The following is a 25,664-nucleotide window of genomic DNA, read 5'->3' as shown; positions in this document are numbered from 1 at the left end:
TACATTTGGGCACAGTTAACATGGTTGGTTTTACGAACTTCCAGTATGCTGCCGTAGTTTGGGTCAGCAACTTCTGGTAATCAGTGAACGAAAAACCATTCCAAGGTTTTGTTCATTCGATGAGTTACCTGTATGCACTGTAAATGTTCATTGCACATTTTTGACATATTCGGAAATGCCATTTTCGACTATGTTATGGTGATTTGAAAATGGGTCTCGGTCCGAAACAAATCATCGAATGAATAAAAAATAAAAATTCGCAACTTGGACTGGTTTTCTGTCCTACTGATGGGTGGTCTTGTTTGTAACTGGGATAGGTCAGGTGGTTCTGCGATGCTGGGTCAGACAGTTGTCACACATGAAGTATTTTTGACACCTGTGGGCTTGGATTTGCGATTTAGGTGATTTTACACAATGGCAGCGACAACAGATCAGGGCTCAGTTCTTGATACATTGGTCTGTTGTGGGCAAGCATCTAGTTCTGCTGGACAGTGATGCGTAAAGAAGCCGGCAGAGAAGCGCCACGGTTTTAATAGTGGCGATGGCAACTCTTTCAGACAGGGGCGTTGTAGCAGCCTGCTGGATGGTGCAAACCATTTCGAACATCGCCACGTGCTGAGAAAAGATTCACACCAGTTGCTTCTTTCCCTCCCCCTACCCCCCCCCCCCCATCTCGACCAAACTGCCACGACCTCTCCGATCTCTCTGGATTATCACGACAACTTTCCCCTGAAGATAAAATGGCTCTGAGCACGATGGGGCTTAACATCTGAGGTCATCAGTCCCCTAGAAGTTAGAACTACTTTAACCTAACTAACCTAAGGACATCACACACATCCATGCCCCAGGCAGGATTCGAACCTGCGACCGCAGCGGTCACACGGTTCCAGACTGAAGCGCCTAGAACCGTACAGCCACACCGCCCGGCCCCTGAAGATATCTTCAATGTCGGGCTTAAAGTTAGCTTCCAGACAAACGGCTAGTAGTCCACAACTCTGTAAGGTCTTGTCGCTGCTCATTCTTTAATATCTTGCCACCACTCGTGAGGAATTGAAACATCAACTTCAGCTCACACGTTTGTTCTCGGTGTCCATAACAGTTTCAGTCATGATTATAGACATGCTGCAGAGTGCAGCTCAGTCTGGCAACAGATGGGGTACGAGTCTGCTTGTTTAGCAACTTGCTAACAATGCGTATTTCCTTTTATGTGCCAGTATTATTCGTATGAGTTTCTGCAGTAAATTATCAGCGACAGCCGAAATTTTGGAAAGGCCTTTCTTCTCAGTATTACAGTTCCTGGTTCTACTATACGGATATTCGTATGATAACTTACTTCCTTATCTGTTGTAACCCTTTTCAACCACCGTAGTTTCTTAATTAGTCGGCTTACTACCAATGAAAACCCTGCTAGTTCGATTGCCTGAAGCGGTGAAGATTGATAACGGCAGGCATAAATAATTTTTCCGCTGAGAGAGCACAAGCCCACTGTCCTCCCTTCCTCTCATTTAAATGGAGTTACTCCCTACCTAACAAGTAGCTATCAGGGAGGTACAAAGAGAGAATTAAACGATTACAACTCGTTTCATGTCTGGTGTACAATAGATAGATAATCGAGTAAGAGATGAAGTCCAGCAACGAGAATAAAATAATAAATTTAAAGAATATAGTGATTCGAACAAATAGAGTTCTTTAGCAAACAGGTGCGATAGCTGAAAATACAGTGTTTCCTCAGTCCTACTACAGTTCATAGTATTAACACTTCTAAGGATAATATTAACAGTGTATCTCATACAATTAACTGTTCTGTTACAAATCGAAATATTGTTCGACAAAGAAAATTAGTAAATACGATCAGTATCATGCCAGGATCATAGATGAGAAATGTAGAACACTATACCAGTTACAGTATTGACAAAACATTAGCTTGTCTGTAGCCGTTAAGTTGCAGAAACCATTCGCCATTTTTAAAACAAGCCTTAGACTAGGTCTGAAAAAAACTACATGTACAGAATTTTAGAGTGTTTATAGAAGATAAAAAGGAACACTTTTTTATATGAGGCACGTGTTGCACATGTATGAAGGTCTTATCTGCACTGGCGTTCAGAGACGGAGTTCAAAGTGCTGTGGGATGGACCCTGTTTTAGAGGTGCTGCGGGCCTCCTACGGGAGGGAGACGAGTTGTTCAGTGTACCAGACACTGGCGGACACACCAGGTGAGGTGGTTGCTGTTAGCCTGAGGCTGCAAACATTATTTGTGAGACATCCACTTGTTTCGAGTGTGTTACACAATCGTTAGTACCCAGCTGGCACTTGAGTAACGTCTCTAAAACATCACACCTGTGACATTTGTGTCACATAAAATTTGTTCATTTTAATCTTCTCTAAACACTCCAAAATTTTGTCTACGTAGTCTTTTTTAGTCCCTGCATAATGAAGAAGTCAATAATACATCGAAATGAAGTAGTTAGCTTATCAGATCCAGACGGAGAGTTGCCGAAGAATCTACAAACTGACTTTGGAAAGAGCACCAGAGATCATGCGTGGCGTGCAAAATCACGCAAGAGCTAAAACTACATGTTCAGAAGGATATTTGAATCTCATTCCTCGAACAACTGAACAGTTGTCAGCGCATAACTGTGAAGTGGCCGGGTCCAGTATTAAACTTGCCTACAATCTTGAAATCGTCTTTGTAGAATGAATAGATGTCAGCTGCATCGTACCTGTAGACACGATAGAAGGCGTACAGATCGTCAGCGAGACTGAACATTTGCGACGCCTCTGGCTGCCGCTCCTTGCACAGCACACTGAAGTCGTCATCAGAGGAGAGGCTCCACGGCTGATAGCGCAGCAGGCGTTCACTCAACAGCGGCCGGCCTGTAGCACACAAGCTGCCAGGTTAAAAGTTTAAAACCTAGCATGTATAGCTTATGCAAGAACGTATAAGTATCCAAAAATGTGTGTGAAATTTTATGGGACTTAACTGCTAAGGTTACACACTGCTAAGCTTACACACTACTTAACCTACATTATCCTAAGGACACACACACACACACACACACACACACACACACACACACACACACACACACACACACCCGAGGGAGGGCTAGAACCTCCGCCGGGACCAGCCGCACACCCCATGACTGCAGGGCCCTAGACCGCTCGGCTGATCCCGCGCGGCTGAAAGTATCCAGAATGGATTTCCACTCAGCAGTGGGTTAGAAACTTCCTGGCAGATGAGTACTGTGTGCCAGACTGGGACACAAACCTGGAACTTTTTCGTTCTTTAAAGGATGCATTGTAAGACAGCAAACAATCGCAAATCCATTGGTCTTTTTAGCATTTTAGCGCATCGAGATTTCAACTTTAGATTTCAGAATACTTGAGTGATATACCAATTGTAACTATTTCTTGCAGATCATCCACTCCGTTCTGTGCTGCTGTATCGTTTTGACTGGTTTCAGACATCAAACAGCAGAACTGCAGGACTTGCCGCAGAATACCTCTTTTCTTTAAAGAAGAATTTCGCATTCATTGCAAGAGAGTGAACATGTGATATTTATGTTAAGGATATGAATGACTTGTTCAAATTTGTTATAAATGATTTTAGACGCTGACATGTAGACATGTATGTTATGAGCTGAAGCAAAATCTTCCACGTTACCACTTGAAAATGGCTCAAAAGGCCGAAACTGCAATAGTAAAACAAAATTTTTAAAGTCAATGGCGAATATGACGTCCTTAAAAAGATAGACATCGAGCTAGCCAGGCACGAACCGAGAGGCGGCGTCACAGCCTTACTTCTGCCAGTAGCTCAGCCGCTGCCTTCCAGCCATCACAGAAGCTCCCCTGCACGGCTGGCGGGACCAGCGCTCCCGGAAGGATGGGCACTGCAGTGACCTGAGGCCTCGGTAATTGCTTCCTGGACGAATCCTCACTCTGCAGTGGAGAGTGCAGTCACTTGAAACGTTGGGGATCTGACCTGCCAGGGAGTTTCGTATCTGCTTTAGGTGATGTGACATCTGCGATAATTTTCCGTAGAGACTGTATGACAGCTGAAAGCAGAACCCCCACAGGAAGAAGAGCTCTATGGACAAATGTGAATGTACCGTCAAGCAGGTCCACTTATTCAGTCCCTTTCAGCTAATCCAACGGCTAAGGACAGCGCAATACGATGACTTAAACTATTTCAAATCCGTCTTTGCAAATACCAAAGATGTGTTTTTATTTCACAATAGGTCTTTCGCTTTACTCATTATCAGTTGTGGCATTTTTATAATGTTTCTGCTTACATCCGGCAGTGTGCATCCCACCATCTCACACTGCTATGCTTGACATGCAGAAGTACATGTCTGCTGACGTAAAACTTGACAAAATGACGCTTCACTATTGCATAAAAATGTTTGTTTACTTGGCTCTGAAGAATTCACTCTGTCTCGCTTCGTGAGTGGTTGGTGCCGGTCTCTCATTTGGCAGTGAAAATTATCATATAGAAATTATTGGCTGTAAAACTTTGTCCTAAGGTCAGTGTTCCGTACATCGATTCGATACATATGTGTCAGGTACATGTTGTGAAGAGAATGGAGCCCTCAGAATCGGGTGTGAGACAATTTTTTCCTGATTAATCTACGACTGCATTCCCTATAGCCCATCAACGATGGAAAGTTTCCATACTGCCAGATACAATGCAGAACAATCCGTACTCCCTCTATTCCTTTTAGTATGGTCGTTGGTTATCACTGTTACTTGACAACGATGTTGCCAATTAAAGCATGAAGCTGCATCATAATGAGTTCCGTGTGATGTCTGGGTCCCCAGTTTGACCGGAAAGCAGTCCCTCCCATATGACATGTGGTGCCATGGTGCTAAGGCTCGCAAATCATTTCCACGCTACGTACACCAGCACGCTGTTCTGCTTGGAGGTACAGTACCACACCTACTCCACTGACAAGCTGGGACTCAGACTCCGTGCCGTGATTGAAGTCATCATTTCTACGCCCCAGATGGGGGATGTACGTGCGTACTGACAATGATCTGAATAAACATTATATGGAGATTTGGTTGTGATGTGGTCAATGGCTTCAAGCTTGTAATAAAATTCTATTGAGCTCTCCACTCTTTTCATAAGTCCAAGATCAACTGCAAGCTCTCTTATTACATGTAAAGTACTGGTTCAGATGCTAACTCCTTTATAAAGTAAAACATAAAATTTTACAAAACAAAAGGCAGTTTTATGTAACCTAAGCTTTCTGTTATAGTATTTGATTAGCTTTAAATTCTATTCCTCTACCCTGCTATTTAACTTATTTTTACTGTGTAATGCAAATATTCACTTTTTGTTTCCTTTTTAGATATTGAACCTGATATTACTAATATTTATTGGAAGTCACAGCTATGACTTGTTCAAATGGAATTCACATTGAATCACTTGACACATCACAATAGCATTTCTTGATTTTTATTTTGGAATTTAAGTTAATTTTATTTTTGGATGGTTCCAGTCCTTCCTGCCCCCTTTCAACCTATTTCAATCAATATATTATAAATAGAATCTGCTGGCCATTTATGAGAAACTCCAAATATCATTTGGGCATTTGAATGTATCCATTACAATCGGCTGACAGCAGAACTTTCAATTACATGAAACTTAATTTGGTTCATATGACATAATTATGACATAGGGGTCTTTTGACACCATGGAATAATGTCACAAACCACCACAATAAGGAAACTACTGTTGACAGTAGTGTGGGGTGAGTCATGGCACCATGTAGATGACTGCGTCCAGTACATGTCTTGACAGCTACAAGTTTGAAGATGGTACTTTGGTTTTGCCCAGTGTGAATGTGGAAACACTGATGCAGCAAGCTAGTTAAAATGCATCTCACTACTATTTCGCACATGGAAGCCACGTAAGTTCTTTGCAAAGTTCTTTTTATTTATAAAGTTAAAGAACACCTCAGACAGGAAATGAAGTTATACATCTGCAACCCTGGAGGAAAATATGACCATCCAAGATAAGCTGGTACAACTTTTTCATGGGCCATCCCCTCTCCAACCCCTAAGTGTATATTGGTAACACCTGTTGCAGGCTGTAATGGGAAGTTATGATGCCTGAAAAGCCTATTTATGTAGCCAATGACATTTTTAATTCAATGGCGAGACAAAAACAGTGTTTAATCTAACAACTACCTTGACATATCAGATCTTAGAGTGGAATCAAAGTGAATGTTCAGGGAAAAAGCCTGTTTGCAGTGGCTAAACAAAAAAACATGTAACACTTAATGTAACACTGGGTTTTCATCAATTATTTTTGCACTCTTCTTTCCGACATTGATTTGTATCCAGCAGGACTCTGGACAAAAACAGTAAATAAGGGAAAAGTGTCAGTTTTGAGGCTAACCTAAACCTCAGAGAAGGCTATATATCAAGTCTGTCACAACATAGATCCATCTCTGAGAGAAAGCTGTTAATAGAATTTGAAGAGAGGCAGTGAAACACTGCTCTACACCCCAATACAAGAACCTCTTGTAAGCAGCAGAAGAACATGAAGATACGACTATGCAGACAATACCACTCACCAAAACCAGGATTGTATATCAGATGAAATTAATAAAATTTCAAAATCAAAGTTGCACATGTGTTCTGTATACACACATATATGATTATATTACATTAACAGAATTGTCAACATGTATCAAAATCATGCTGTGAAGTAAAGGCCATCCACAAAATGATTAGTTTGTATGTTAATGGCAGGACTGAGATGGTTAACAGCTGTGCATTGTCTATGATGTAATATCCTCCCGTTGGCTGCGAACAAACCGGTCCAGAGACACGATAGAAATATCTACTTTCTACCATAAACTAGTGCAGTACGTGGAGCACTGTTTGTGAAGTTTAGCTAACGAACCTGTCCACAGGAGTTGTTGACTTGAGGAACTATGTTATTAATGGGGGCACATAAAAGCTATTTCAAGGTAACATATGTCCATCTAAAGTACCTGCACTTATCAGGTATCCATGGCAAGGACTAAGGAATGACAGAAGCCCCTGGTTCCAGTCAAGATGCCACAGGCTCATAAGCTTTCCAGTGTTCTTGACTTTGCTGGTTTGTCTTCAGTCAAACAGAAAGGGAGGGTACTGGCTCCATGATGTGCAGATTGATTGGACACCCAAACCAATGCAACTCGCTTATTTGGGCCTGAAGAATGCCTCATTGCAGCATCCAACCAAGCAGTGAGGGGTTGCTCTTCACTGTGAAATTCAGTGTGAGAACAGTGAGACTCTGACACACAGCAGCCTTATGTAGTGATACACACCACTATGAAGAAATGTGGTGACACATACCACTGTGGAGAAGTTGATGCATATCCCTACATCATATTTCCAACAAATGATACTAGCAACTCTGAGTTATTTATGTAGCAAGATTAGAAAAATAAAATAATGTTTTGAGTATAGAAGTACAGGGCATAAGACGCATGTCAACGCCTTGTGTTCGCCAAAGTTCCATCTGAGATGTGGTATTCCAATGGTGAGTTTGGGTAATGTATAGTACAATTACTGGAATTTCTGATCCACCTGTTATGGAAACTTTTTGTTTATAAATGCCCAAAAATGATTCAGCATTTTTCTGCCATCATCAGTGAGTACTTTTACTCAGCTACATGTTTCAAGATCTCATAATTTATGTCTTTTCACTATTACCTAATTTTTCTGTACTTCTAGTTTATGTACGTTACTCTATTTTTCTACGCACTGATAGATTATCATCTGCAATTAAATTATGTTCCTGTGAGTTTGGTTGGCTAATAACCAAATCCCTACCTATGAAGCAATTTTGTTGCACCACAAAATTTCATGTCCATTTCGCAGAACTCCACTCACAAGCTATAATTCTTTTCTTTACTGAGAACAATGTTTATATTCCTGTGTCAATCACTATTTATGATCACTTGGGTTTGACACTAAGTTGGAGCTTCTCTCTCTCTCTCCCCTCTGCCTGTGCCACAGTGAAGGCTCCAATAAGAATATTTTTTGATTTTATGATGATCTCAGCTCCCTATTTTCTGACCTGTGTTATTCAGTGGAAGATGATTTTGGTACTCAGGAAAATGCATCTCAAATGTCACAAAAACTGATGCAAACCCAATGTAAAAGTGAAGCTTTCAACAACTTGGAGGCACTTGTGTGATTGGATTGAAGAGTTCCTAGATAAGAGAACGCATCACGTCATTCTCAATGGAAAGAAGTCTTCCGAAGTAAGAGCGATTTCAGGTGTGCCACAGGGGAGTGTTGTAGGACCGTTGCTATTGACAATATACATAAATGACCTTGTGGATAATATGGGAAGATCACTGAGGCTCTTTGCGGATGATGCTGTGGTGTATAGAGAGGTAACAATGGAAAATTGTACTGAAATGCAGGAGGATCTGCAACGAATTTATGCATGGTGCAGGGAATGGCAATTGAATCTCAATATAGACAAGTGAAATGTGCTGCTCCTTTATCATTTAGCTACAATATAGCAGGTCAGCAATCGCGCAAGCGTTACGGAGATTATAGATAAACTTCAGTGGAAGACTCTGCAAGAGAGATGCTCAGTAGCTCGGTACGGGCTTTTGTTGATGTTTCGAGAATATATCTTCAGGAGGAGTCAAGCAGTAAGTTACTTCCTCCTATGTATATCTCGTGAAGAGACCATGAGGATAATATTAGAGAGATTAGAGCCCACACAGAGGCATACCGACAATCTTTCTATCCACGAACAATACGAGACTGGAATAGAAGGGAGAACCGGTACTCAAAGTTCCCTCCGGCACACACCATCAGGTGGATTGCAGAGTATGGATGTAGAAATAGAAGTAGTTATTAACATCTTAGTGCTTTATTAGGCATTGTCTTACTGGATGTGGTATGCCACTGGCTTCCTCCAACTTCTGAACTCACTGACATAGTAACTTACATGAAGACCTAGAGCTTCACACTGGAATGGAAACTGTCATTTTCCACATAGAAAAAGTGACAGATGATTCTTGGGACTGAACCCAAAACACTTTAATTTGTAGCCTCACACCCATTCAAGAAGCAATCCTCGTACTCTTAGAAAAGTTTGTAAGCATTCAAGACAAGATCCAGAGTTTCATTAACTAACAGTGGCATTATACACACAATACTGGAAGGAAAACTAGAAATGATTAGCTACAAAATCTGATATGCCATACAGAGGACCCATTAGAAAGATGCACCACAGAATGCAGGCAGTAATAGCTTTATCATCATGAAAAATCAGTACTGTACAATGAAATAAATCTGCATTTGTCTCATTGCATGTTACTGAAATTTGAAATCTGCATAAAGATAAGTATCAAATGTGAGGAAAAAATAATTTTAAAGTGTCAAATGGTTGGTTGGTTGGTTTGTTTTGGGGAAGGAGACCAGACAGCATGGTCATCGGTCTCATCGGATTAGGGAAGGATGGGGAAGGAAGTCGGCCGTGCCCTTTCAGAGGAACCATCCTGGCATTTGCCTGGAGTGATTTAGGGAAATCACGGAAAACCTAAATCAGGATGGCCGGACGCGGGATTGAACCGTTGTCCTCCCGAATGCGAGTCCAGTGTCTTACCACTGCGCCACCTCGCTCGGTTAAAGTGTCAAATGTGATGTGGAAAAAAAAGAACATTTGAGTTCCAACATCCATCCATCATAGTAGATTAATGCTTAAGATATAGTCTGGTAAATATTGTATACAATCTAATTTCTCTATCATACTGTAGTGACAGGATATATATACTTCTCAGCTACATAACTGAAGATGCATGCCTTTAGATGGGGAGAAAAATGTGGAGGAAAATTACATCAATAAAGTACAACATGACATGAGGTTGAGCAAATATAGACAACATGAGCCATGTCATTTTATCAGGAGCTGTCCATCCATTTCCTTGAAGAAATTTAGAGAATCCATGGAAAACATAGATCTAAATTTCCAGAGGACAATCGGAACTCATTCATCTCAAAATCACATCCTGTGAAATTAGCACAGCTGTGAGAACAAAAATTCCTGTGATACTCTACAAAACATGTTTTCCAGAACATTAGCCTGTGCAACTGTTTAGAAAACACACACAACAGGACAATATTTATTCTGTTAGCAATAAACATGCCCAAAATAATAAATTCTCTAAATACAGAGATTGTAACATGAGCACTGGACTACTGAAGCATCACAGATTGCTACTGTTATAAACAAATTCTGAAAGATAGGAACATACTTCTGCCTAACAAACCTGGTAAGGTGATCAAACATGATGCAACAGCCAATACACCCAGTATGGGGAATGTTGTGGAATACGGTGAGGACCTGCAAATGTTAACAACATACATGACAGCAGATATCTGTACACCAAATTCAAATGAAGCTAAATCCCCTGAATCCCCATGGCCAACCAGAAGTTGAACATATGAGAACCACCAAGACAGCCTATATAAAAAGTCTTCCATTAATTTGTAAGCAAGATCATATCTTGCAAAACATGAAACAAAAAACGAAAACCCCAGAACTTCTTCACAAAAACATTGACAGTGATGCATGTGGTAGCAAAACAGATGACAGTAACAGAAAAGTCATAATTACAATGCTTTGCCTTAGAAAGTTTCTCCCCTAAAGAACATAAAAATACATTTCACATTTTTGGCTGCAGCAGGGATACTAAAATGACAGATACATAATTGACTAAGGTGAGGACAGGAGGGAGAAGGAAAAACCAAACTTTTTCTACACAGTAGACCACTAGACCTGAAGTGGCAGCCATCAGATTAAATAAAACAAGTGGATCTTGCAGAACAACCTCTGGCAATTGAAGTGTTACTTTATGGAACAGTGGCTTTTCATGGGAATAGAAAAATGCACAGGTCTTTTCAGTTTGTAAGAAGAGGCACAGGAAACATGTTTGGAGCTAAAGACCTGAACAGCAGATAATTTTGTTCTATATGACTTTGGAAACAAAACAGCTCCTCTGCAAGAATAAAAATGGATCCTACAGTCATTGATCAATTAAAATCAGTTGCTCTATTCACTCACAATTCTGCTGCAATGCAGTCAGCCAATACAATTTTGAATACCAGATAAATTATGCTGATCAGAAACATTCACAATTTGATCCAGTGACTGCCTAATATTAGAGAATTGTCTATGAAACAACAGACATAAAAATTTATTTTGGCTGCACTGATTAGTTAAACCTGGATTTCTTGCATTTTATGGGCTGTCACCTTAACCATTATGGACATATCCCTGCAATAATAAGAACTTGACTGAAAATGGTATCTTGCAAATCATCCTCTTCAATTTCCTTCAGATTTAGAGTATTTGGAGTTTAGTGCTGGAACATCAATTTCCTAAACCAGCACTATGCAGTTACCAAACAACTAAAAAAATTTGACTTTGATGATCTGAAGATTTCTGAGTGCTGTCAACAAAAAGATATTTCCTAATTATTAACACAATTGCTGGTAATTGAAACTATAGCACAAAAGTGCCTTAATGAAAAAGCTGCTAGTTCGAATCTTCTAATCGGAACTACTAATTTTTGAAAACTTTCATGTCAACTAACAACTCGCAAATTAAACAAATACTGAATTGTAATGGTTTAGTAAAAATTACATTTTTTTCAACATTTGAGATATTAAAACAAAAATTTTGATACATTTCTGTGAGATTTCTTTATTTTCCATTTGAAGCTCTCCATGTTTGTACCAAATTGTAATTTTTCAACAATACTTGCATTTTTATGTAACTTATAATTAAAAATAATTTTAATAAAGTATGATTCAGCATGATATAAAATTAACATTCATTTTACATATGGAATGTAAATAAAACTAAAAGAACCGGTAGCAATTAGTGTTATCTGAACCACCAATTTTATGATTTTTATACTGTTATCCTATGCACTCAGCTACAGACAACTATATAATAAATTTTTTATACTTACCAGCACTCACAAATCACCAAACTGCCAAATGCATTTCTTGTTTCTACTTCTATAGAGAACTGTGTCATACTGCTTTACAAAATTATTGGCTGGTCACTGACCTTAAAATCCTGAACCTAAGATGAAAATGTATGAGGACACGTAAGTGATATCCCCTTGGCAGCCCTGGAGGCATGCTTGGTTAGGATAATTGTTAATATAACTGATCCTAAAACCAGGAGTTATAGCCTCAAATCTGAGACATAGCAACAGTTTTCATCTGTGGGTTTGTGTGTGTACCAACGCAGTCTCTCACAATTGTCATTTGTGTTCATACAGATAACGAAGTAATTCTACAAATATACATGCTAAGACTATTTCTTCTGCTCCAAGAAAGCACTTTAAACAATAGTGCACAGCCCCCACCCCAAATGAACATTGGACACTGCCAAGGTAGGGTTGCTGGCATGTCAACGATACTGAAAACAGTTAGGTGCAAACATGAATAAGTACTATCTGAGGAGAAATCAAGCTAACACATGGTTCCTCAAGAGAGGCAAAAGCCTTTTCAGCAGTTGCAGGAGCAATGGTCTGTATGATCAATTGACCTGGCCTTGTAGCATTAACCAACTTCCTGTTCCAATACTGCAAGTGGATGAAAGCAAAGGTAAACTGCAGCTATGTTTGTTTTTTTCTTCTCAAGAGCATGCAGCTCTACTGTACAAAATTATCTTAGGCAAAATATTCTGGAGGTAAAATAATCCCCCCGTTCAGATCTACAGGTAGAGGCTACTGAGTAGGATTTTATCAGGAAAAGCAGGACAGACACTATATGTCTGAGTATGGAGTATTACATACCTTAGTAGGGTAAGTATATATCACTAGGGGGTAAGATAGATACTGCCTACAGGAAAATTAGACCTTTAGAGAAAAGAGAAGCACTTGGATGAATATCAAGAGCTCAGACAGAAAACCAGTTCTAAGCAAAGAAGAGAAAGCAGAAATGTGAAAGGATTATATAGAGTGTCTATAGAAGGGCGATGTGCTGGAGGGCAATATATGGAAATAGAGCAGGATGTAGATGAAATGGGAGAAATGATACTGTGTGACAAGTTTCACAAAGCCATGAAAGACCAGAGTCAAAACAAGGCCCTGCAAGTATACAACATTCCATTAGAACTACTGATAGCCTTCGAAGAGCCAGACCTGACAGAACTCTACCATGTGGTGAGTAGGATGTAAGAGATAGGTGAAATACCCTCAGACTTCAAGAAGAATATAATAATTCCAATCTCAAAGAAAGAAGGTGTTGACAGACGTGAAAATTACCAAACTATCAGTTTGGTAAGTCATGGCTGCAAAATACTAACACGAATACATTACAGATGAATGAAAAAACCGGTAGAAATTGACCTTGGGAAAAATCAGTTTGGATTCCGCAGAAATGTTGGAACACGTGAGGCAATACTGACCTTACGACTTATCTTAGAAGAAAGATTAAGGAAAGGCAAACGTTTCTAGCATTTGTAGACATAGGGAAAGCTTTTGACAATGTTGACTGGAATACCCTCTTTCAAATGCTAAAGGTGGCAGGGATAAAATACAGGGAGCAAAAGGCTATTTACAATTTGTACAGAAACCAGATGGCAGTTGTAAGAGTCGAAGGGCATGAAAGGGAAAGAGCGGTTGGGAAGGGAGTGAGACAGGGTTGTAGCCTATCCCTGATGGTATTGAATCTGTATACTGAGCAAGCAGTTCAGAAAACAAGAAAAATTTGGAGCAGAAATTGAAATCCATGGAGAAGAAATAAAAACTTTGAGGTTCGCCGATGACATTGTAATTCTGACAGACAGTGAAGTACCTGGAAGAACAGTTGAACGGAAGGAACAGTGTATTGAAAGGAGAATATAAGATGAACATCAACAAAATCAAAATAAGGATAATGGAATGTAGTCTAATTAAATCAGTGATGCTGAGGGATTAAGATTAGGAAATGAGACACAAAGTAGTACATGAGTTTTCCTATTTGGGGAGCAAAATAACTGATGATGGTCAAAGTAGACCATATATAAAATTTAAGGTCGCAATGGCAAGTAATGCTTTCCTTGAGAAGACAAATTTGTTAACATCAAGTATAGATTTAAGTGTCAGGAAGTCTCTTCTGAAAGTATTTATATGGAGTGCAGTCTTGTATGGAAGTGGATGACACGAATGACAAACAGTTTGAACAAGAAGATAATAGAAGCAAACATCAAACAATGGAAAATCCAGGATGGAATGTAACAATACCAGAGAAGGAAAGTTGCTACTCACCATATAGCAGAGATGCTGAGTCGCGATAGGCACAATAAAAAGATTCACACAATTAAGGCTTTCGGCCATTAAGGCCTTTGTCAGCAGTAGACACGTGCACCCTCGCACGCACGCTCGCAGTCTTAGAGAGCTGAGACCACAGCTTGGCAGTGTGGTCTCAGCTCTCTGCACGTGTGTGCGCGCGCGGGCGTGTGTGCGTGTGAGAATAGAAGCTTTTGAAATGTGGTGCTGCTGAAGATTAGATGGGTAGATCATGTAACTAATGAGGAGGTACTGAATAGAATTGGGGAGATGATGAATTTATGGCACAACTTGACTAGAAGAAGGGATCGGTTGGTAGGACATGTTCTGAGGCATCAATGGATCCCCAATTTAGTATAGGAGGGCAGTGTGGATGGTAAAATTCAAAGAGGGAGACGAAGAGATGAATACACTAAGCAGATTCAGAACAATGTAGACTGCAGTACATACTTTGAGATGAAGAAACTTGCACAGGATAGGGTAGTATGGAAAGTTGCACGAAACCAGTCTCTGGACTGAAGACAACAACAACAGCCTAGGAAGGTTAGAGACTTTAAATAGGAAAAATGGATAGGTTGTATTCAGTTGTAGTATGAACTGAAGTGCAGTGGCAGAAAGGACAGGACTTCTGGTCAGGCCAGTACAGGATTATCAACAAAAAATCAAATAGGGGTCATGCAGGGAGAGCCCTAGTAATGAGCAAGAAAATAGGCACATGAGTAAGCTATTGTCAACAGCAATGTCACTGAATTACCATAGCTGAAATAGGCATGAAGAAAATACAACAGTGGTAGATATTTGTATGGCAACCAGACCAGCAGAAGAACGGAATAGGAAAAAGTTTGATGAGTAATTATTCAACAGCTAAGGAAGATGACAGCCAATTCTAGAAGGTAATGAAATTCAATAGTAGGAACAGGATGTAAAATAGTTAAGAGAACATCCAATGGCACAAATGACTGAAAGGGGGAAACCGCCTGGTAGAATTTTGTGCATTGTAGTCACTGCAAACACTTTTTTCAAGTATCATGAAAGAAGCTTGTGTATGTGGAATAACATGGAGAAACCAAAACGTTTCAAACACATTATGTAATGTCAAAAACAAATATTTTGAAACAGGAATGTAAACTACAAAACATTTCCAGTGCTAGATGTGGACTCTGGCTAGAGTTGTTTTTATTAACTGCAGAGTAACGTTGAAGAAATAGTAAAAGTAGAATTTAAGTACATGGGATTTGGATAAACTTGCATGAACCGAAACTCTTTGATGGTTTGAAAATGAGCATTAGGCAACAAGTGATAAATAGAGGGTAAGTATACACTGGGTGATGAATAGGCAGATTTGAGATGAAACAGTGAAGGCAGGAGGAAACATAGGTAAAAAGTAAGGCCTAGTAGGAATACCTTCACAACTCATGAGATACTGGATTTAATTGATGAGAAGAGAAAATACAAACATGTAGCTATTTAAGCAGACAAAAGGGAATACAGACATTACTGGAATGATGTTGACAGAACATGCAATATGGCTAAACAAGAATGGTTGTAACGCAAAGGGGAACAAACTTGCACAAGAAAGGGGAAAGGAAGTAGTTGTAGACAGGACTGGAAATATCATAATATGACCAGAATTTGATACAGCACTGAAAGAGTGAAGTAGTAACAAGGCCATTGCAGTTGATGACATTCCCTCAGAATTGGCTCTGAGCACTATGGGACTTAACTACTGTGGTCATCAGTCCCCTAGAACTTAGAACTACTTAAACCTAACTAACCTAAGGACATCACACACATCCATGCCCAAGGCAGGATTCAAACCTGCAACCGTAGCAGACGCGCGGTTCCGGACTGTGCGCCTAGAACCGCTAGACCACCGTGGCCGGCTCCCTCAGAATTATTGGGATACATGGGAAAGCCATCCATGACAACATTATTCCACTTTTGTGCGAGATATAAGATAGTTGACATCCAGTCATACATCAACCAAAATTTAATATTTCAAATTTGAAGAAAGGTAGGTGCTTACAGGTGTGAATATTATCAGATTAATATGACATGCTTGCAAGAATGGAAAAGCTTTTAGAGGGTTAACCTTAGATAAGATCACTTTGGGTACCAGAAACATGTAACACAAGGCAATACTGATACTATGACTTACCTTAGAAGATGAGTTAAATGAAAACAAAATTGTGTTTACAGCTTTTGCAGATTTACTGAAATGCTTTTGAGAATGTGGAGTTGACTGCACTCTTTGGAATTTGGGCAGCAGCAGAATAAATAGACAGGAAGCAAAAGTTTGTTTGCAACTTTCACAGAAACCAGGCACCAGTTGTAAGACTTTAAAGACATGAAAGGGAAGCATTGAGTAGGAAATGAGACAGGCTTGTAGCCTACATCTGATATGCACTCTGTACGACGAAGACACAAACGAAATCTGGAAGAAAGTAAAGCAAACTGTGTGTTTACCAATGACAACGTAATCCTATCAAACAAAACAGTCATCTTGAAACTGTCAATGAAGGGATGTGTGGGAGGTAAAACTCTGAAGAGTAAAATTGGATATCAGCACTAAAGGAGATTGTATGACAAACATCAATTAAAAGCAATGGAATCTAGCTGAAACTAGACTAGACTAGAAATGAGACACTAAAAGTAGTAGACAACTTTTGCTATTTGGGCATCAAAGTAACTGACAATGGCCGAAGAAAGAAAGAAATAAAGTGAAGAATAGCAATATCAACGAACATGTGCCTAATAAAGAGGACTGTTCACATCTAATATAAATTTAAGTGTTAGGAAGTCTTTTCTGAAGATATTTGCAGTGCAGCCCTGTATGGAAGTCAAACATAAATGATAGGCAATTCAGACAAGATGAGAATGGAAGCATCTGAAATGTGATACAGAAGAATGCTGAAGATTTAATGGGTAAACAAAACAAATGAAGGAGGAACATAGGGACCAATTTCACTAACACAAGGAGCCTGTTAATAGCACAAATTCTGAGGCTTTTAGGGATAGTCAAGTTGGTAATGGAGGGATATGTGAGGGTAAAAAGTGTAGAGGGATACTATGGCTTGAAGACAAGAAGCAAGTTCAAATGGATGTAGGAGGTGGCAGTCATCAGAGATTAAGAGGTTTGTGGAGGGTAGTCTAGCATGGGCAAGTGCATCAAGCCAATCTATATTATATTCACCAAAATTGAGCCATAACATAACACTGCTTAATTTCATACAGTCACACAAATTCTAATTTTAAGTCTATGATACTTCCAAAGAATAAATGACTCATTCTCTTCAGAGTGGCCTTCTCAGTGACAGTAAGGTACATTTCAATGGTTGTGATCTAAAAGTTATATGAATGATCAGTGACAAGAAATTTGAAAATTTATTAGCATCTTGCACTTCATTTTCCTATGCTGCTACTTTGAATCATATTAACTACTCCCATAATCTTTAGTTACTTATCGGTAACTATTTTATACAAAATGTGCTTCGTCATATAAAAAAAACAATAGTTTAGTGAAATCAGTGGGTACAACCAGAATCTTTAATATTGAAATCAACAATACCCACACCATACAACTAATTGTAACATCGATTTTCTATTAGCCAATCACACAGTTTTATTTTGAAATTTTAAAATGATGTGGATGAAGCAGGGAGGGAATAATAAATAAAACTTTTGAGGTCATTCACTTTGTGAGAGTTTCCTGTTCTTGCTAGCCCATTCCTTGGGATGTCGACGTTTGCATTACTTACAGTATCTTGTTTGTAAACTGTGTCCTGGCAACACATTATTTACCATTCTTCCTGATGCCAACAGCAGAGTCATAGAGATATCAAAAACTATTATTATTCTAAGCCTGGTAAACAAATACAGGCACCACTATATGTTCTGCCTAGCATATTCCACGGATTTTTTTATGCCACTGATATCAGCGCAATGAACATGTATCTGACAAAGGAACCAAAATATGACATACAGAGCGTGTTACAACCAAACACTACTCTCAGTTTACACATAAGGTACAACAATCTTGAGGGGTTTTCTTCCAGATTTGGTTGTTGTGTTTTTCCCAGTTCACTTTCCCATCAACATGAAATTTGGCAAGTTTACTTTCTATACTGACTCCCAGACATGTACAATGAAAGAGTGTTAAAAATTGAAATTCTGGACAAAGCCCTTCTTCTGAAATAGAAAAACACACACACACAGCCACTGTCTCCAAGAACTGAGACATGATCATCTGCTTTTGGCATGAGCAACAATCTGTTAGGGTGGGTTGTGAGGTATGAGGCGGCACGGGCAGGGAGAGAGGGATAGCAATGTAAAGGTGGGTGGAAGGATGGGGGGAAGATAATGTGTATTGTAGGAGGGGAAGGGGAGGAGAGAAAATGAGAAAGGGAAAATAATGAGTGCACAGTGCACTGGGAGGGTGTGTGTGTGTTTTTAATTGTATTTTCGTGTTAGTGGTCATGTTTACGTAATGACATCATAGGTGGCATATTGGAGTCTTAGTGTATGGTTGCTTCTGCCATATTTGTGACGTCATGGATCATAGTAGATGGGTGGAATTGGACAGTTCTGTATTTGTGACTGACAAGACACGGCATGGGAGATCTGTTTCTGGGACAACGCTCTAAAGGAAATTTTAGGCTGTGCAGGCCTCAGTGTGACCCTTAGTATATTCCTTGCAACCACATTGCTTTCCAGTATTCTTAGCTGGTGGTGTCTCCTTACATTTCCTTTCCCCATAACACACTGTACCAGAAAAAATCTACCTTGCACTCCTTCAAATTCTTTCATCACCACTACTAGCACCACTAGTGGTATCAACTGCAGTAGTAGAAGTACTGCCAGTATTAACTTTTAGTTCTTAGTATTATTCACTGACATTGCTAATTGAGACACCCAAATCATTGTAATACTATTTGTCATATTAAAACTTAGTTTCAGGAAAATATGATACAAAAAGGGTACAGTATTTGTGAAACCGTGGTCCAATTTAATACAGGGCCTGATGGACCTAATCAGATCAGGTTCAATAAACAAACCAAGAAGATCATAAAAATGTCATCAACGAATCTTGATCTGGTGAAGGGTTTGTGATTCTGGGTGGTTAGAAAGGAATCCTGTAGGTGGCATATGAATGAACTGGCAGAACATGGTGCCACACAAATGCCCTTTGATGTGCTGTAGATTTGTTTGTAGGCGGTGCCTTCAATGGAGAATTGTGGGTGAGAATCTAGTTGGTCATGGCGACCAGGAAGGGACTGTAGGTTAGGGGAGAGTCAGATACTGGGAAAGGTACTGTTCAGTAACAGAAAGCCATGGGTGTTGGGGGATGTAATCATAGAGGGTGATAGCACTGACAATGATGAGCAGGGTGCCAAATGGTAAAGGAGCAGGAACTGTGGAGCTCAGTGAAGGAAATGATTGGTGTCTTGTGGCAGGGTAGGTTGAAGATGAGCAAAGATTCCATCTTTGGGAGCACATTAAAAAAAAACGCACACACATAACAAGCTTTTCTAAATTGTGCAAATGGAAACTCTTCGTACAACGTATGTCATCCCCATAAGCCTGAACGTTCACTAGTCTGTATGCTCCATCCCACCTATTCCCTATCCTGCTCTCATTCTAGCACTGCACACACCTATCCCACAACTCCCCCCCCCCCCATGCCCCACACAGCCTCCCAACACTCCACCTAGCAGCCCTATTCTGTCCCCCCATGTCCTTGACCAATACCACAGGCAGCACAGCATCACCTCCACCCCTACCCTGCTATCCCTCACTTCCCACCCCACAGCTCCTCTTTACCTCTCACTCCAACAGATTTCTACTCACATTAGATGTGTTCATGGCCTAGTGTTGTTCTGTATTTCATGTGAATTACTTTGTCCTAAAGCTTAAATATTTAGCAGTCAATTCATTCTACCTACCTGCAACCTAAGGTCTCCTCAATGTGTTGAGTTGGAACGCATGCTGTGTATATCATTACTCTATCCTGACATTTCCCATGTTTGATTTTAATTTCTCTGTTCTTTGGAAAACACAACTGAGGCATCTGAGTTTTGCTTGTCACCATTGGACCAGTTCAGATACAACCTCACATGAAAAGCTTGAACAGCAATTGCTCAGTTACACAGCTTTGAGCTAATGAAAAAACAGATACATTTACAATACAGATGTAACACATGATATGAAGGTGCAATATAGTCCTCACTTCCGTAGTTGTTCCAAAAAGAAGTGATAAGATTGGTACAGCAAAGGCATGTGTGCTATATCTAAAACTACTTGCCTTTACCAACTGCTGACATTTTGATATCAATGCACGAACTACAATATCACTAGAAGAATGAACATCCTGAATGTCAGCACGACACTACACACACCAAGTTCATAGAAAGAAAGGTAAGTGAGGAATTCGAATCACAAAGGTTTCTTTTTGGGGAGGGGGGGGGGGGGGGAGGGGGAGGAAGGTCCTACTTGACACAGACTTTGGCAGCTGACACTAACAAAAACCTGACAAGGCTACTTTTATAACATGACAATATCTAGCGCGAGTGTACATTTGTGTTTTCACTGCTTCTAGAGAAACTCTCAAGATGAACGATTCAGAGCAAATGATATCTTTACAGTGTCACAGGAGTGTTTTGATCTAGCTACATAAAACAAATTACAGCACTTTGATGAAGAAAGAAATGAATGATATATTTTCAAAACAAGCTTGATGAGGAATGAACTTTTCATTAAATGTTGATGGCCACACACTGGAAAATTCAAAATCCTGCCAATCTCAGAAAAATTGAATCAAGGAGTGAGCTGTAACAGTAACTTCAGCATGTTTTAATTTGCCTGAAGCTGATAGTGACATTCTGCTATAATTACCTTTAAGCGTATGTTGTATGTTACAGACGGGCCATACTTGAGGCCGCACAGTTTAACTCTGTGATTATATTAACATTTAAGTAATTTATTTGATACTAAATATTTAGAGTGGTAATGTTAAGATCTACTCGTTAAAGAGCACTGCAAACATTCCAACATTCTGTAGTTAAAACTTTAACACTCCTTTTTTCCTGTTAGTATCAGCATTACCACCATTTCCTTTTTAGGGTTGTACATTACACTACCAACTGCTCTTTCATTTAATAGTATTTAAGCTCCTCAAAGGATTTCATCAACAACTCTTGGTCCCCTACCACTTCCCAATACTTAATAGATTCTGAATACCTACTGAGAAAATAAAAACAGATCAAGAATGGTAATATTGCTAACAATAACTTTGAGGATATAAAACCAATTAGATGAACAATAGTAAAAATTATACCTGAGGAAAAAAATTTTTTAGGTCATGAGTTTAGATTTCTCCATCAGGCACCATGACGAATAGACTGCCAAATATTGTCTTTGCAATAAATCCACATATATATCCCTCTTGTCTGAGAAAGCAACTCTGGCTAACTTAAAAATTGACCACAAATATAGCGTATGATCAATTCGTCCAGTAAACCATACAACTTATCTACAGTAGTAGCTAAATCATCTGCACTCTAGCTAGTGGAGTCCATTCATATATTACTTTATCATATCCATTAATAATACCTCTTTCTAAAGAAGGAAGCAATCTAGACATTAACAACACACCGAACTAAATCTCAAAGCAGGAAATTAATTTTTAACAAGTGACTGCTAACGTCACAACTCAAGAACATTTGACAATTTCTTAGTAGACAGCAAACATGTGATCATTGACTACTGGGATGCCAACATCACACTAACAATAAGCTGCAGAAATTTTGAAACATTAAATATTAGAGAGCAGCATCATATACTACAAGACACCAATCCATTGCAAATATGTTTCACAGCCAACAGTCAACTTCGTTTGGTCAAGAAGCAAAACCAACAGCCAATACCAAATTTTTCATCTGACAAACAGGACATGTAATCTCCTTGTTTACACACCACATTGCACAAAGAAATTAATGAAACAATGGTAAAAAATACAAGAAGCTATTTACCAAGGATTCTGGTTCAGCATATATTTCATTCTTCTCTTTTTTCACCCAACTAGCTCCCTTGCAGTCCATGATTGCCCTCCTAAGCCACTGAAAAACAAGAAAGCAAAAGTGATATGTTTACAGTGTCATTATTCAACATAGTGCACAGGTAGTATTTTCTGGCTGCAGCAAATGAGTCTATGCATATGAAAAATTTAAAAATGACTGAGGGACAAAGAACCTGACAAAATGAACTGATTGACAACTTGCTGGTTATGAGGACTCTGAAGCCTCAGTGTCATTAAAGGAAAACAAAACTAAATTTGAGAGAAAACAAAAACCCCCACACAATGGAAACAAATGACTTTCAGTTACTGCTGTTCCTTAGTAGCATTTGGTTGTGGTAATCAGTCTTATCCTGAATATGATAGCTGACTTATCTTTCTTTTTCCACATAAATTTCTAACTGTCATGTGAAGCAACTAAGACAAAGTGAATTTACCAGATAAATCTATTTACTGTAGACAATTTTACGTATGAAGAATAAAAGATTAAAATGAGTCTCGAGCTGTATCTAAGCCTGTCAATGTATCCTGCAAATTCCTTAATATATAGAATAATGTAAGAGGTTTATAATTATGTTCTTAACAACATATGCAAGAACAGAAAAGAATTATTTCTCAATCATATTGGCTGCATTTTCAATCAATCTATAAACCCATATTTGCTCATGGTATTCAGGAAAGCAGAACATGAAAATCCACCCATAGAGACAGAACTTGCTTGTTTTGAGTCAGTTTAGTATGTATTTTTAACAACTGTTTGCTTATGCAGTCATCTATATTCAACGTTATCAACTCAATATAAAGCAATGCTGCAAACCTTACCCAGTCACTAAAAAACACACACTGCTGACTGCACGTTGCATAGAAAAATAAATGATTCTTGACTGTCAAGATTTAACGATTAAATTCCTCTAACAAGACTTAGTGAATTTATTTTCTCTTAAGCGTCCCATGACGATGTTCTGTGGTTTTGGGATGCTATCGTCGGTGGCAATTACACATACCCATTAGGCCTTACAGAGTCAATTATATTTCCCATATCCTTCCATAGATTGAAACGTGCACATTACTACAAACAGCAATTGAACACTATTTACTAAACTACGGAGCACATAGGCACATTGAAAATCCATGGAAAACGCAACACAATAAATTCCCTCTACAGCATTCTCTTTCATACCAACATAACCAATCTCTGATACTCTGTATTAACGAGTGCTAACGAATCTGATGTATCGGCAGTTGTGTCTGCGCTACAACCCGGGCTAACTACAGATCAGATTACAATAAACTCTTACTGTCCCTATTCCTTCCTCCACGAATATTGTTACCGAACTTCGCATGCACAACACAAGTAAATATAACAATATGAATGCAGCATGTGTGTGAACTTCATGAGGGCCTTTTTTCGTCCATGACAAAGTATTTCACATTAACCTTCACTTTCTCTAACCACCACAGCATATAGACACTTTTCCGGTAATTACAAACAACACATCAAAATTTCTGGCGGTTCTTTTGCTAAATCACGGGAAACATTTAGCAATTTTATCGGACAGAACTAAAACACCAAGCAGATTACATACCCACGCGTCGATCTGGTATTTTTCGTAATTGTCGAACAGCACAGGTACGTAATGTGCGCTAATATGTTTGTCTAAACACTAGTCACCTCCTGCTCGCAATGCGGAAACACAAGTTCACTAAAAATAAGTGTTTGGTTCTGATACAAATAATCTGAAGAAATAATTACTTACGAAATTCTAAAGCTCTCTCAAACCATAACCACAAGCGCCAAAGATGATACAAGAATTAAATGTGGTACAAACTTATCGTTCAAATGTGCCCAATAAATGAAATTAAACTAATACAATAATTGTACGAACAGTTAATGTGGCATCATTACAAGGCATTGGCAAACTATGTCATTCGAGGCAATTAGCTGTAATGATAATAAAAATTAAGTATTGACTTAGTACCACACTCAATATGTGTCTTTCCGTGATTTCCTGTCTCCACCATCAAATCACTCACATATTACACAGAAAACGCAACACATTAACGTACGAACGCATGACACGAACTACTAAACTAGTAAACTCTACAGTCATCTGCTGGCTGCTGCTGTGGTCAAAGTCAATCAATGCGGAAGAAAGAACCTACCACGGAGGTTGTTCTAACATTGTTGGAATCAGAGCTGCATATCGGCTAGGAAAAAAATTACAGTCGTTTGTTGGTTAATTTGGGGGAGGGCACCAAACAGTGAGGTCATCGGTCCCGTTGCTGAAGAAAGTCGGCCGCGCCTTTTCAAAAGAACTGTCCTGGCATCTGCGTGAAGCGATTTAGGGAAGTCACTGAAAACCCAATCAGGAACCTGGACTCGGGTTTGAACCGTGTTCCTCCGGAATGCGAGTTCATTGTGCTATAACTGCGCCACCTCGCTGTTTCATGAAAGTCGTATGGGAAACTATGTGTTTTTTATTAATTTTTTCATAGTTGCAAGTATGGTTTCGAAATCTACAAATAATTCCACAGTATTTATGGATACTATGGTCACACAAATTAAAAAAAGAAAAACATTATTCACCCAATCGGCTAAATAACAAAGCTTCAACCAAAACAATATTGCGATAAATATATGCTGTTCTTACTAAATTTTAAAAATAATACTACTAACGAAAACAGAGACTCTCAAGGCTTGAAGTGTAATGTGGAATGTATGATATGTCAGCTTAATACTGTCTTAAGGAACCATCTACCAGATTTTAAACAAATTTAAGTAAAGCAATGCTTTATACAATTTTAGCATTCAAAGAACCCTCATCCCTATCTTCAGAGCATATCAACATGAACAAAAGTACATGTCTGAGAGTTTTCTTAAGTTATTAGTGCTGTACGTGAAATAGTTTGTGGTAAATCTTCGTTCATGATTTAAGCCCAGTGCACATGTGCCACTAATATAACACCCCAGATGATGGAATACTGGACTGACACCACAGTTAAATGAGTAAAGACACAGTTTTCAGTTACATGGCAAAAATTAAGCAACATTTATCTTGTGATATAAAGTTCAACTCCATTCTACTTTGTGACTCCACTTACCAATCCCACCAGTGAATTGCGTCATTTGGCTGCGTCCTTTTGACTGAATTTCAAAGCACCATCCCTTGTGTGTGATGCGCATTCTGGAGTACCAAAAACGTTTAAAGACCTGTTGTTAGCAACATTATTACAGATCCTTAGCTGCAGGGAACGTTCTTTTTCTGGAAGTATAAGAACCA

The 25,664-nt window shown here is 39.1% G+C and overlaps 1 long non-coding RNA gene across 1 annotated transcript; it reads right to left on the bottom strand.

Annotated features, from left to right (window-relative positions):
• Positions 1-1,860: 1,860 nt before the first annotated feature.
• Positions 1,861-24,496, bottom strand: LOC126439755 (uncharacterized). Its single transcript, XR_007581365.1, has 3 exons — positions 24,363-24,496; positions 22,340-22,426; positions 1,861-2,874 (listed from the first exon to the last, which is right to left on the bottom strand). It is a non-coding gene; the product is annotated as an uncharacterized LOC126439755 (long non-coding RNA).
• Between the last annotated feature and the right edge of the window lie 1,168 nt (positions 24,497-25,664).

This window comes from Schistocerca serialis, unplaced genomic scaffold, assembly GCF_023864345.2.
Source record: "Schistocerca serialis cubense isolate TAMUIC-IGC-003099 unplaced genomic scaffold, iqSchSeri2.2 HiC_scaffold_1343, whole genome shotgun sequence".
Taxonomy (NCBI): Eukaryota; Metazoa; Arthropoda; class Insecta; order Orthoptera; family Acrididae; genus Schistocerca; species Schistocerca serialis.
The sequence above is the reverse complement of the archived record's forward strand: the minus strand, read 5'-3'. Positions and strand labels throughout refer to the sequence as shown.